The following is an 11,674-nucleotide window of genomic DNA, read 5'->3' as shown; positions in this document are numbered from 1 at the left end:
GGCAACGCCAAGGGGCAGCACCACAACCCGGCGGGTCATGGAAACGGCGGCAAGTGTAAAGCGGACCACGGTTTAGACTTTGTGTCTAACACTAATACACGCGACAAGGGCCAGCGGCGTATGGGTAAACCTCCCCAGCGCGGTGGAATGCCAAACCCTAATCCGGACCGTTTGTCTTATCTGTTGAACCAGCCTTGTCCAAAGCATGGGACGAAGGAGGAACCGTCCACACACCTCTGCAAAGATTTTTACATCATGCAAGAGTTCAAAAATTCTGATTCTTTCCGGTATGATCATGGAGCAGGAGGCAGTTCGGGCCCCGGGTCCCATGGGCCGGGTTATGGTGGAGGAAATTCCGGTTCAGGCTTCCACGGTAATCAGGGTGCACATAACAATCAAGGTAATCAGGGTAACCAAGGTGGCTATAATCATCAGGGCAATCAACATCAGCAGCAGTCGGGTTACCAGAGCAACCCAAAGCAGTTGAATAGCGGACAGTATCATGTCTTCACCACTAGCTTGGACAAGCATGATCAGAAGCTTCATAAAAGGGCGGTGAGTGCCGTTGAACCGGCGATGCCCGTTTATTTGCGTTGGTCCAAGCAGCCGATTGTATGGAGTAGAGAGGATCATCCACCCCGGGTTGACAATCCGGGTCATCTGGCTCTGGTGGTGGCACCTCAGGTGGGAGGTTATAAGTTCACTAAAGTACTCATGGATGGAGGGAGTAGTATCAATATCCTTTATTATGAAACTTTCCGTCGCATGGGGTTAACAGATAAAAATCTTAAACCGTCCAATATGGTATTCCATGGTGTGGTGCCTGGTAAATCGGCATATCTTGTTGGTAAGATAGCTCTAGAGGTGGCTTGTGGAGATGAGCATGACTCGAGATCAGAAACCTTGACCTTTGAAGTGGTGAAAATCAGCAGCCCGTATCATGCCCTATTTGGACGGCCAGCTTATGCTAAATTTATGGCACAACCTTGTTATGTCTATCTGCAGCTCAAGATGCCGGGTCACAAGGGAACTATAACCGTGCATGGGAGCCGCAAGATTGCTCTGGAATGTGAAGAAGGTGATGCGGCTTATGCTGAGTCGGTTTGTGCAACAGAAGAGTTGAAGTTTTACAAGGACAATGTTGATCCGGCGGATATGACTTCATTGAAGAAACCAACTACAGAGCATGATCTGGCCCTAAAGTTTAAATCGGCTGATGAGGCTAAGCTTGTTGACTTCGTGCCTGACGATTCGTCCAAGCAGTTTAGCATCAGTGCTAACTTGGATCCAAAATAGGAAAGCGCGCTCATCGAGTTCATCCGTGAGAATCGGGACATCTTTGCATGGAAGCATTCTGACATGCCAGGTGTATCGAGAGAACTCGCTGAGCACACTCTCAATGTTGATCCCAAGTATAAACCGCTCAAGCAGTTTCTCCGTCGGTTCAATGAAGAAAGACGCAAAGCTATTGGAGAAGAAGTAGCTAGGCTCTTGGCGGCTGGATTTATAGTTGAAGTATTCCATCCTGAGTGGTTGGCTAATCCGGTGCTGGTCCTCAAGAAGAATGGCACTTGGCATATGTGTGTGGACTACACAGATCTCAACAAAGCTTGTCCAGCAGATCCTTTTGCCCTTCCCCGTATTGATCAAATTATTGATGCTACGGCGGGTTGCGAGCGTTTAAGCTTTTTGGATGCATACGCTGGTTATCATCAGATCAAAATGGCAGTTAAGGACCAGGAGAAGACAACCTTCATAACTCCCTTTGGAGCCTTCTACTATGTGTCCATGCCCTTTGGGCTCAAGAGTGCCCAGGCGACTTATCAACTGTGTGTGCAGAATTGTCTGCATAAACAGATCGGCCGCAATGTTCACGCCTATGTGGATGATATTGTGGTAAAATCAAGGAAGAAGGAGACATTGATTGATGACTTGAAGGAAACCTTTGATAACCTGCGGGTTTACAAAATGATGCTTAATCCGGCCAAGTGTGTCTTTGGTGTACCAGCAGGCAAGCTCTTGGGCTTTTTTGTGTCTAACAGGGGCATTGAAGCTAATCCGGAAAAGATCAAAGCCATAACCTCCTTGGCTAAACCGAAGTGTATCAATGATGTTCAACGCCTGGCAGGCCGGATTGCCGCGTTGAGCCGGTTTGCAGTCGCCTTGGTGAGAAGGCCATACCTTTATACCAGATGCTGAAGAAAACGGATAACTTCGTTTGGAGTGCGCCGCTAATGAAGCATTTGAGGACTTAAAGCGGCAGCTGGCTAATCCGCCGATTCTCGCTGCTCCAGTGGACAAAGAACCATTGTTGCTATATGTGGCAGCTAATGCTCGGGCTGTTAGTGTGGCTATTGTGGTGGAGCGCAAGGAGGCAGGAAAGGAATATCCGCTTCAGCGGCCAGTTTACTATATCAGTGAGGTACTTATTGAGTCCAAGCAACGGTACCCGCATTGGCAAAAATTTGTGTATGGGGTTTTCATGGCAAGCCGGAAGATTAAGCAGTATTTCCAAGGTCATCCTATCACAGTGGTCAGCTCCGCTCCTTTGGGGGATATAATCCAGAACAGGGAAGCAACTGGCCGGATTGCTAAGTGGGCTATAGAGCTCGGGCATCATGGGTTGAAATACATATCCCGAACGGCGATCAAATCTCAGGCACTTGTGGATTTCATCAATGATTGGACAGAACTACAAGCGACAGAAGAGAAGCCGGATCATACTTATTGGACTATTCATTTTGATGGGTCCAGACAATTGGAGGGCTCGGGGGCTGGAGTCGTATTAACTTCCCCACGAGGTGATAAATTTTGTTATGTTCTCCGTTTAATGTTCCCTTGCACTAACAATGCAGCTGAATATGAGGCTTTACTCCATGGTCTTCGGATGGCTAAGGAGATGAACCTAAGCCGAGTTAAGTGCTTCGGTGACTCGGATCTGGTGGCTCAACAAGTGTCCGACACTTGGGATTCCAAGGACCCACTAATGGCAGCATATCGTTGTGAGGTGGATATTGTTGTAGGTCACTTTAAAGGTTATCAATTGGATCATGTGGACCGGCAGAAGAATGAAGCGGCGGACGCTTTAAGCCACCTGGGTTCCCAACGAAAACCGGTTCCACCTAATTTCTTCCTGGATGTTTTGCATAATCCGTCCGTCAAGCTCCCTGGTGAAGAGGATTTGGCTGTTCCTGATCCGGAGGCCCAGTTGGTGGCGGCTCTTCATGTTATCCCGGATTGGACGGTTCCATATCTGGCGTATATAAACCGGGGCGAGTTACCAGAGGATGAATCTTTGGCCAGGCAGATAACCCGGCGGTCCAAGTCCACGACTATTTGTAACGCCCACGATGCGGCTATATCTCCCACGTGTCGAGGCACGACTTAGAGGCATAACCGCATTGTGGTTTTGTCGCAAGAAGGGTCATCTTCACACAATCCCATGTAATGAACAAGAATGGGATAAAGAGTTGGCTTACAATCGCCACTTCACACAATACATAATAAATTCATACATCATTCAGAGTACACACATAGGTCCGACTACGAAACCAAAATAAAAGAAGACAACCCAACTGCTAGATCCCTGATCGTCCCAACTGGGCACCACTACTGATCAAAATGAAAAGAAACAACACAACGAACAAGATCTTCATCGAGCTCCCACTTGAGTTCGGTTGCGTCACCTGCACTGGTATCATTGGCACCTGCAACTGTTTGGAAGTATCTGTTAGTCACGAGGACTCAGCAATCTCACACCCGCGAGATCAAGACTATTTAAGCTTATAGGAAAGGATGGTGTAATAAGGTGGAGCTGCAGCAAGCACTAAGCATATATGGTGTCTAACATACGCAAGTGAGAGCGAGAAGAGAAGCAACGGAACGGTCGTGAACTAGCAATGATCAAGAAGTGATCCTGAACTCCTACTTACGTCAAACAAAACCCAGAAACCATGTTCACTTCCCGGACTCCACCGAGAAGAGACCATCACGGCTACATAGGCGGTTGATGCGTTTTAATTAAGGTCAGGTGTCAAGTTCTCTACAACCGGATATTAACAAATTCCCATCTGCCACATAACCGCGGGCACGGCTTTCGAAAGATAATACCCTGCAGGGGTGTCCCAACTTAGCCCATTATAAGCTCTCACGGTCAACGAAGGATAAACCTTCTCCCAGGAAGACCCGATCAGTCTCAGAATCCCGGTTTACAAGACATTTCGACAATGGTAAAACAAGACCAGCAAAGCCGCCCGATGTGCCGACAAATCCCGATAGGAGCTGCACATATCTCGTTCTCAGGGCAACACCGGATGAGACATCCTACGAGTAAAACCAGACCTCGAGTTTCCACGAGGTGGCCCCACAGTCTACTCAGTTCGGACCAACACTCGAAGGAGCACTGGCCCGGGGGGGGTCTAAAATAAAGATGACCCTTGAGTCTGCAGAACCCAAGGGAAAAGGGGATAGGTGGTAGCAAATGGTAAAACCAAGGTTGGGCCTTGCTGGAGGAGTTTTATTCAAAGCGAACTGTCAAGGGGGTCCCATAAATCACCCAACCGCGTAAGGAACGCAGAATCAAGGAACATAACACCGGTAAGACAGAAACTAGGGCGGCAAGAGTGGAACAAAACACCAGGCATAAGGCCGAGCCTTCCACCCTTTACCAAGTATATAGATGCAATAATTAAATAAGAGCTATTGTGATATCCCAACATAAACATAATCCAACATGGAGCAATCTTCATCCTCACCTGCAACTAGCAACGCTATAAGAAGGGGCTGAGCAAAGCGGTAACATAGCCAAACAACGGTTTGCTACGAAGGATGGCAAAGGTTAGAGGTGGTTTCATGGCAATTTGGGAGGCATGATATAGCAAGTGGTAGGTAACGCGGCATAGCAATAGAGCGAACAACTAGCAAGCAAAGATAGAAGTGATTTCGAGGGGTGGTCATCTTGCCTGAGATCCCGCTAGGAAGAAGAACGAGTCCATGAAGAAGACAAACGAATGTAGTCGAACGAATCCTCACAACTCCGGAACGAAACCGAAGCTAACGGGAGAAGCAAACCGGAAAGAAACAAACAACATAGTAAACAACCACCACATACACATGGCATGATGCACAAACAAGTATGATGCATGTCCGGTTTAATGAGGCATGGCATGGCAAAGTGCAACAAACAACACTACAAATTAAGTGGAGCTCAATATGCAACGAGTTGCATATTGACGAAACACCACATCAATTATTTAGTTCTCTCTCGATTATGTACCCAACAAAGTTAAATGTTGTTAACCATGGCAAGAGGTGAAGCATAAGGAAACTACCTATTTAAGCAAATTAAATGAGGCCGGAAACAAACAACAACAATTCTGGAAAATCCTCATGTCCATATATTGGGATTGGTACTGTTCTGCCATAAACGCAATTTTAATATTGTTAAACAGCAAAATGAAGTGCACCATGTTAAACTAGGCATTTTTCCAAGCAAGTTACATATATAGTTTATTTAAATCCGAGTTACGGTTAATTAGTTATGAATTAAATCATTTTAACATGGCATACGAGCAAATTAAATCAAACAGCAATTTAAACAATATTAACATGGGTGAAAGTTGCATATTATGAAACTAGATGAAATTCTAAGCATTTTTCATATATAAATTATTTACAAAAGATGCACGGTTAATTAATTATTAATGCAAGAACATGAGGGGTTTTTCTGCAATACTGTAAATCCTCGGATAATAGCTAAATTCGCAGGTCCTGAAAAAAACATCACATGGGCTGAATGTGAATAGGAAGCCCAACAGATGAAAAAAACAAGAGCAGGGGCGCTGGGGTGTGGCCTCACCCAGTAGGCCTTGGCCCGTTCGGTGGAGGAGGTAGCAGGCCGGTTGGGGAGCTGGAGCAGGCTGGGCCTTGGCCAGCGAGGCAGAGATGCGCTGACGGGCTCGCGCGGTCAACGGGGCGAGCGGCTGCATCCAGTCGAGCGAAGTAGAGGAAGCATCGGCGCTGAGAGCAGGTCGACGCCGCAGGGCGTCCGGCAGCGGCAGCGCTTGGTGACAGGAGGCGGGCTTGGCAGGGGCGCGGAGGCTGCTCAATCCGGCGAGGACGGGCGAAGGGGCGCCATCTCCGAGCGACGGCAGGAGGTGGCTCCCATGCGTACTGGCGACGGGGTTCTCCTGACCACGGGAGAGAGACAGAGATAAGACATGCAACGGGAGAACGCGGGAGGAAAAGGAAGATGGGAGGAGGGAGACGGCGACCTGCGGGGCTACACTGGCGTCTGCACTCGCCGGAGATGGCGACCGAAACGGGGGAGGTGGAGCAGAGGCAAGCCGCTCGCTCATTCCCTCGAACAGGACAAAGCAGAGGCGAGGTCGGGCTTGGCGGCGCGCGGGATGAGCAGGATCACTCGATCCGTTCAGGCGGGATGCAAACAGCGGCGCTGAACGCAGAGGCACGGGACTTGCGGCTCCGGCAGGAGGAGTTTGAGGCGCAGGGGACGGCGTGCTCGAGCAGATCCGGCCGACGGGGTCACGCACGAGGCAGAGGACGAACAGAGGAGGCCGACCATGGCGTCCTGGTTGGGGACGAGGAGGTCCTCGAGGCAGAGGCGCACAAGGCTCGGGCGGCCGGTGGCTTGACTCCGGTGACGCGGGGCTGATGAAGAGCTCGGGCACGAGGGCGCCATGTGAGGGGCTCGGTCAGGCTCGCCATGGGCTCCTGCGGGAGAGAGAACGAGAGGAAACAGAGAGATGTGAGGCACGGGAAGAAGAAGAAAGGAAGAGAAAGGGCAGGGGCGCGAGGTCCGGCCTGGTCCATCGGCAGCGGGGATGAGCTGCTCGTGATCCCCTTGGGATCGAGCAGGGAAGTCTCTGGTTGGTGGAATGGGTGGATCGGGAGGGATCCCGAGGAGGACGAGGAGTGGCGGCGGGGAGGGATTGATGGGACAGATCCCCTAAAAATTAGGGTTGGGTCATTATTTATAGCAGATGGTTTTTTGGGTATGTGCTAATTCGGTCGCTCCGATTAAAATTGAGCGGACGAGAAAAATAGGCTAGGAAGTCCAAATAAGAAAACGGAGATGTTTTGTAGATGTTTGGGGATGATCCGAATCCAACGGTAACAACAAACCGGGTCGGGTACGGGACAACTTTCGGACGCGCGCGAGGGGGGTCGGTGGTTGTGCAGAGAGGGTCAAACGGTCAGACAAGAGAGAATCGAAAATCCGGTTGGTCTCAGAACGGTCAACGAAGACAAGGGGAACGCGGCAACTACGATCGAATGCAAATTTTTAAAACATGACGGCAATGAAGTGCCGATGCAATGCAAATGATGCGATGATGAATGCAACACACAAAGTAAAACACACGACAACAACGAAAAACATGGAAGCCGTCTAGAGCGTCGGTCTCAGGGCGTTACAACACTCCACCACTACAAGAGGATCTCGTCCCGAGATCTAGGATGGCACCGGAGGGAAACGGAAGATGAGGAGAAGAGGTAAAACTAAATTGCTTCTTTGACAAACGAGTGAAACCAAAGAACCTTGAGAGGTTGAACGAATTAAAAGAGAGAATACAACGAAGATGAACAAAGTTGAAAACAATCCGTTAGGAAAGAGGAGCAAGGAACATCACGAGAACCCTGTAGGTTGAAAGACAAGAATGAAAAAATCAATGAACGAGAATTACTTCGAAACCACTCCGGTTTAAACGAAATAGAGAAGGAATGAGAGCGAAAAGAATTCAGCCAGCACTCCGGTTGAAATGAGATGTATAAGGAACGATAAAGATCAATTACGACAACACTCCGGTTAAAACAAGATAGAGAAGGAATAAGAGTGATATAATTTGGGCAGCACTCCGACTGTAAATGGAAGGAATTGAACATGATCTTGACAAGATGAGAGGATACTCGATGAAATTAACAACACACTGCCTCCAGAACTGATGAAAGAATGGCACAAGGGGGAAGAAAGATTTCAGACAGCACTCCGGTTGAGGAAGGAGACAAAACTTGACAGAATGGGAAGAACTCGAATGAAAACACGACACTCCGGCTAAATGGATAAGACAGGAAAAATTACATGATCTTGACAAAACAAGATGATTGGTCGAAGAGAGCAACATCACAATGCCTCCGGACGAACGAATAGAAGATAGATCGTCGGAATAAGATAACGGAGAAGAAAATGACAACTTCTGCCACAAATGAGCTTGGAAAGCATCCTTCCAAGAAGGTTATAACGGAGTTGTTGGAAAAAACCAACAACAAAAGGATATGATCCTCGTGGGCTTATGGAGACATCTCAAAACATGAGGTGAAAATTTTGCCACTAACGAAAACAATTGCTTGCTTGAGATCAACGAAGAGATGAAATCTTCTCTCGCCGAGAGGATATGAGAAAAACTTGGATCATATATAGACACCACAATTAGCAACATTCCTTCGAGAAGGCTTTAAGTGAAATCTATACCAAGATAACTCCAACAAAGAGATTGGTGGATTTAAAATATCTCATTCTTGACAACATGTGAACCATGAAACGCGAACTCAAATTGTCAAGAACGACATAACACCACCTCAAAAGATATGAGAGAAAGAATTGCACTTCGGAATGCAAGATGAAGAATGCTTGGACTCCACAAAACAAGACATGTGTAGAACACCATGTTTATTTTAGAGTATAGTTTGACGGATCTTAACTCCGAGAGAAATCTTGAAGAACAATTGGAGAATGAAACGAATCCTTGATGAGCCACCATGTAGAGCCCCGATGAAGAACTCCGGTAATAAAAGAATGATCAAACGAAATGGAAACTTGAAAAGAACTCCGGGAGAAGCCTTGCAATGATTAGATGAAGCTTTAAAATGATATAATTGAAATAACTTGGAGCTCCGGAAAGAAAGATGAACAATTGAAATCAAGAATTTGATATCATGAACGAACTCCAAAAGAAGGGATTAAACACTTGGATGAAACAAGAATAAGAATTACATTACGCGTATCCTTCACCAATTAAATTGATAACAAGCAATGGATTTGGCATACTACTTATTCTCGTAGAAAGGATTAAAAGAAATATAGCGCAAACTTGGGAAGGACTTCAACGAACCACCGGTAGGATTGAAACAACGAATAAATTGATATGATAACGAAGGGAGAGAAAATCTTGAACGAACCATCGCGAGAATTGAAATTGAAAGTAGCAAAGGCACAATTCACTGAGAAGAATTAGAAAACGAATAAAGATACTTGACAGAATTTAGATACAAGTGCAACGAAGAGATCATGAATTGATTAGAGAATACTTGGACGATGCACCGGAATAATATGGAGATGAACGAAGAGACATCAATTTAGAATAATTGAAGAACGAAGCTGAAAACTTAGAACGAAGAAATCTTCTGAGATGATGGCCTTCGGAGAATCAAACTGAAAACAACTCTGAAATGCTCCGGATGGGTAAGAAAAGAATTCTCACAATCGAAAACAATTATGAGAGGATGGCATAAGCTAGAACTATGAATCTTCAAGAGAACGGACCAAGATTTAGGAGAAATTCTTCTTCGGTCTTCAAATGTTGAGAATGATGACGAGAAACACGACCATGAATTGTTGAGATACTCCGGGATGAAAATTAGAAAGATTGAACCAATAATGAAAAGAGTTTGAAAGATCTTGGAGAAAGACATTTGACTGATAATTCATTCTTACGTCAAACTTTGCAATGAATTAGAGAATAACTCCGGAAAAATTAGAAGAGTCAGGTAAGATCCTGGAAAAAGACCTGTGGGTTAGGGCCCACTCAAAAGAAACACCGTTGAAATGATTACTTGAAAAGGAGATTGCACGGGTTGAATTAAATGGCTTGAATGTGATAACAACCTTGAAATAGTTAGAATTGATGCGGAGTGGAAACACGAATCTTCAGAGATATCTTCAGCACTCCGGAACAATTGAATAGCAAGCGGGGAATGATTAAGAGATATACCGGCATGAGAAAGCATTTGGAACGAGGAAAGGAATGTGACCAACATTGAAGGCTTGAATTTAGTCCACCGGAGAAGAAAAGAAAGAAGAATGATAAACTTGATGTTTCGTGAGCATCTTCATGGAAAATCACCAGATAAGAACATTGAAAGAAAAGAATGAAGAGACTTTGCATCAATAAAAAGGATACTTGATTAAGAAATCTGAGTCCTTGAAGAAAAAGGGTGGGAGCGTGGGAAAACAAAGGCAACTTGGGACGGATGAAACAAACACCGTTGAGACTTAAGTTGATCTTGCGGATGTTGAAAAGATCGGATCCACTTGAAGAGAAGCACGCCGGTTGGAAAAGAATTAACATGACGACCTCGATAATCAAGAAGGATTATCATCCACATAGAAATATGAGAACACCGCTTAGGAAAAGTATGGAATCCACATTTGACTTCGAAGCAACTCGAATACCACAAAACAAAACAAAACAAAGGATTTGTCTTGCAAAATAAGCCGGAACAAACATATGATAGAGATTTCGTCCGAAGTTTTCGTGGTGGGGCCCACACGGGCTCGATCGTACAGCACCATCATGTACAAGGCAATGCACATGACATATGAAGCTTCCCCGAGTCGGCATAGCCAAGGACTCTTTAAGACACTACGAGACCACTGTAAAACCAACCGTGGAAAGGCGGACCACTAGACGTCGAACCCCAATCTCAAATCATGCATCTGTCGGAAGGATATCCTAGGAGCTACTTGAATTCCCACTTATAAACTCCCGAAACTTTCTGGTTATGCAATCAGGTGTTGGGGATACAGGGGACACAAAATATATCACCCAAACTAGCAATCCCTAGATCCAGCTGTATCCATCCGTCAACACATAACCAAGAAAACTCTGGAAATCGTTTACCTCAACCTTCGAAAAACATCCGTTATACAAGTTATGGCAATACTCCCGAACTCCCGCCCCAGTACTGGGTGGCGTCGAGGTGATCTCACCAACAACTCCATAAAAGAGATTTTGATGTCGGCGAAACTCAGGTATTCCAGAACTGTAAGGATAAAATTGTGACGACAACACCTCGGAGCTCAACTCCCCGGGACACTGCCACAACCCCTAAATGTCAGGAGGCACCAAGAACAATGTTCTCGTCACAAAACCATCGGAACGATTCCAAGATACCCGTGTGATCCTAAATTTTTTTTTAGTGAAATTTGAGGAGGGAATAGTCAAAACTTCTACGTCAGGAGACCTCACCAGAGCGACGAAGGGACTGAGGAGTAAAAAGAATCCTACTCTCCGATATATATAATCCTAAGACTCAAAACATTTTTGTTCTAGACTCAACAACGCCAGCGATTCGATCAAGCAGGGGGCTCCTTAGTCGGGGATGGCTCTGATTACCAACTTGTAACGCCCACGATGCGGCTATATCTCCCACGTGTCGAGGCACGACTTAGAGGCATAACCGCATTGTGGTTTTGTCGCAAGAAGGGTCATCTTCACACAATCCCATGTAATGAACAAGAATGGGATAAAGAGTTGGCTTACAATCGCCACTTCACACAATACATAATAAATTCATACATCATTCAGAGTACACACATAGGTCCGACTACGGAACCAAAATAAAAGAAGACAACCCAACTGCTAGATCCCTGATTGTC

General features: G+C 46.1%; 1 long non-coding RNA gene across 1 annotated transcript; it reads right to left on the bottom strand.

Annotated features, from left to right (window-relative positions):
- Positions 1 to 3,461: 3,461 nt before the first annotated feature.
- LOC141042257 (uncharacterized) lies at positions 3,462 to 6,886 on the bottom strand. The gene is made up of 5 exons (XR_012204197.1): positions 6,823 to 6,886; positions 6,273 to 6,732; positions 5,858 to 6,188; positions 4,962 to 5,052; positions 3,462 to 3,713 (listed from the first exon to the last, which is right to left on the bottom strand). It is a non-coding gene; the product is annotated as an uncharacterized lncRNA (long non-coding RNA).
- Between the last annotated feature and the right edge of the window lie 4,788 nt (positions 6,887 to 11,674).

The sequence above is a fragment of the Aegilops tauschii genome, chromosome 3 (assembly GCF_002575655.3).
Source record: "Aegilops tauschii subsp. strangulata cultivar AL8/78 chromosome 3, Aet v6.0, whole genome shotgun sequence".
NCBI classification, from domain to species: domain Eukaryota; kingdom Viridiplantae; phylum Streptophyta; class Magnoliopsida; order Poales; family Poaceae; genus Aegilops; species Aegilops tauschii.
This window is presented reverse-complemented; position numbering and strand designations above follow the sequence as displayed.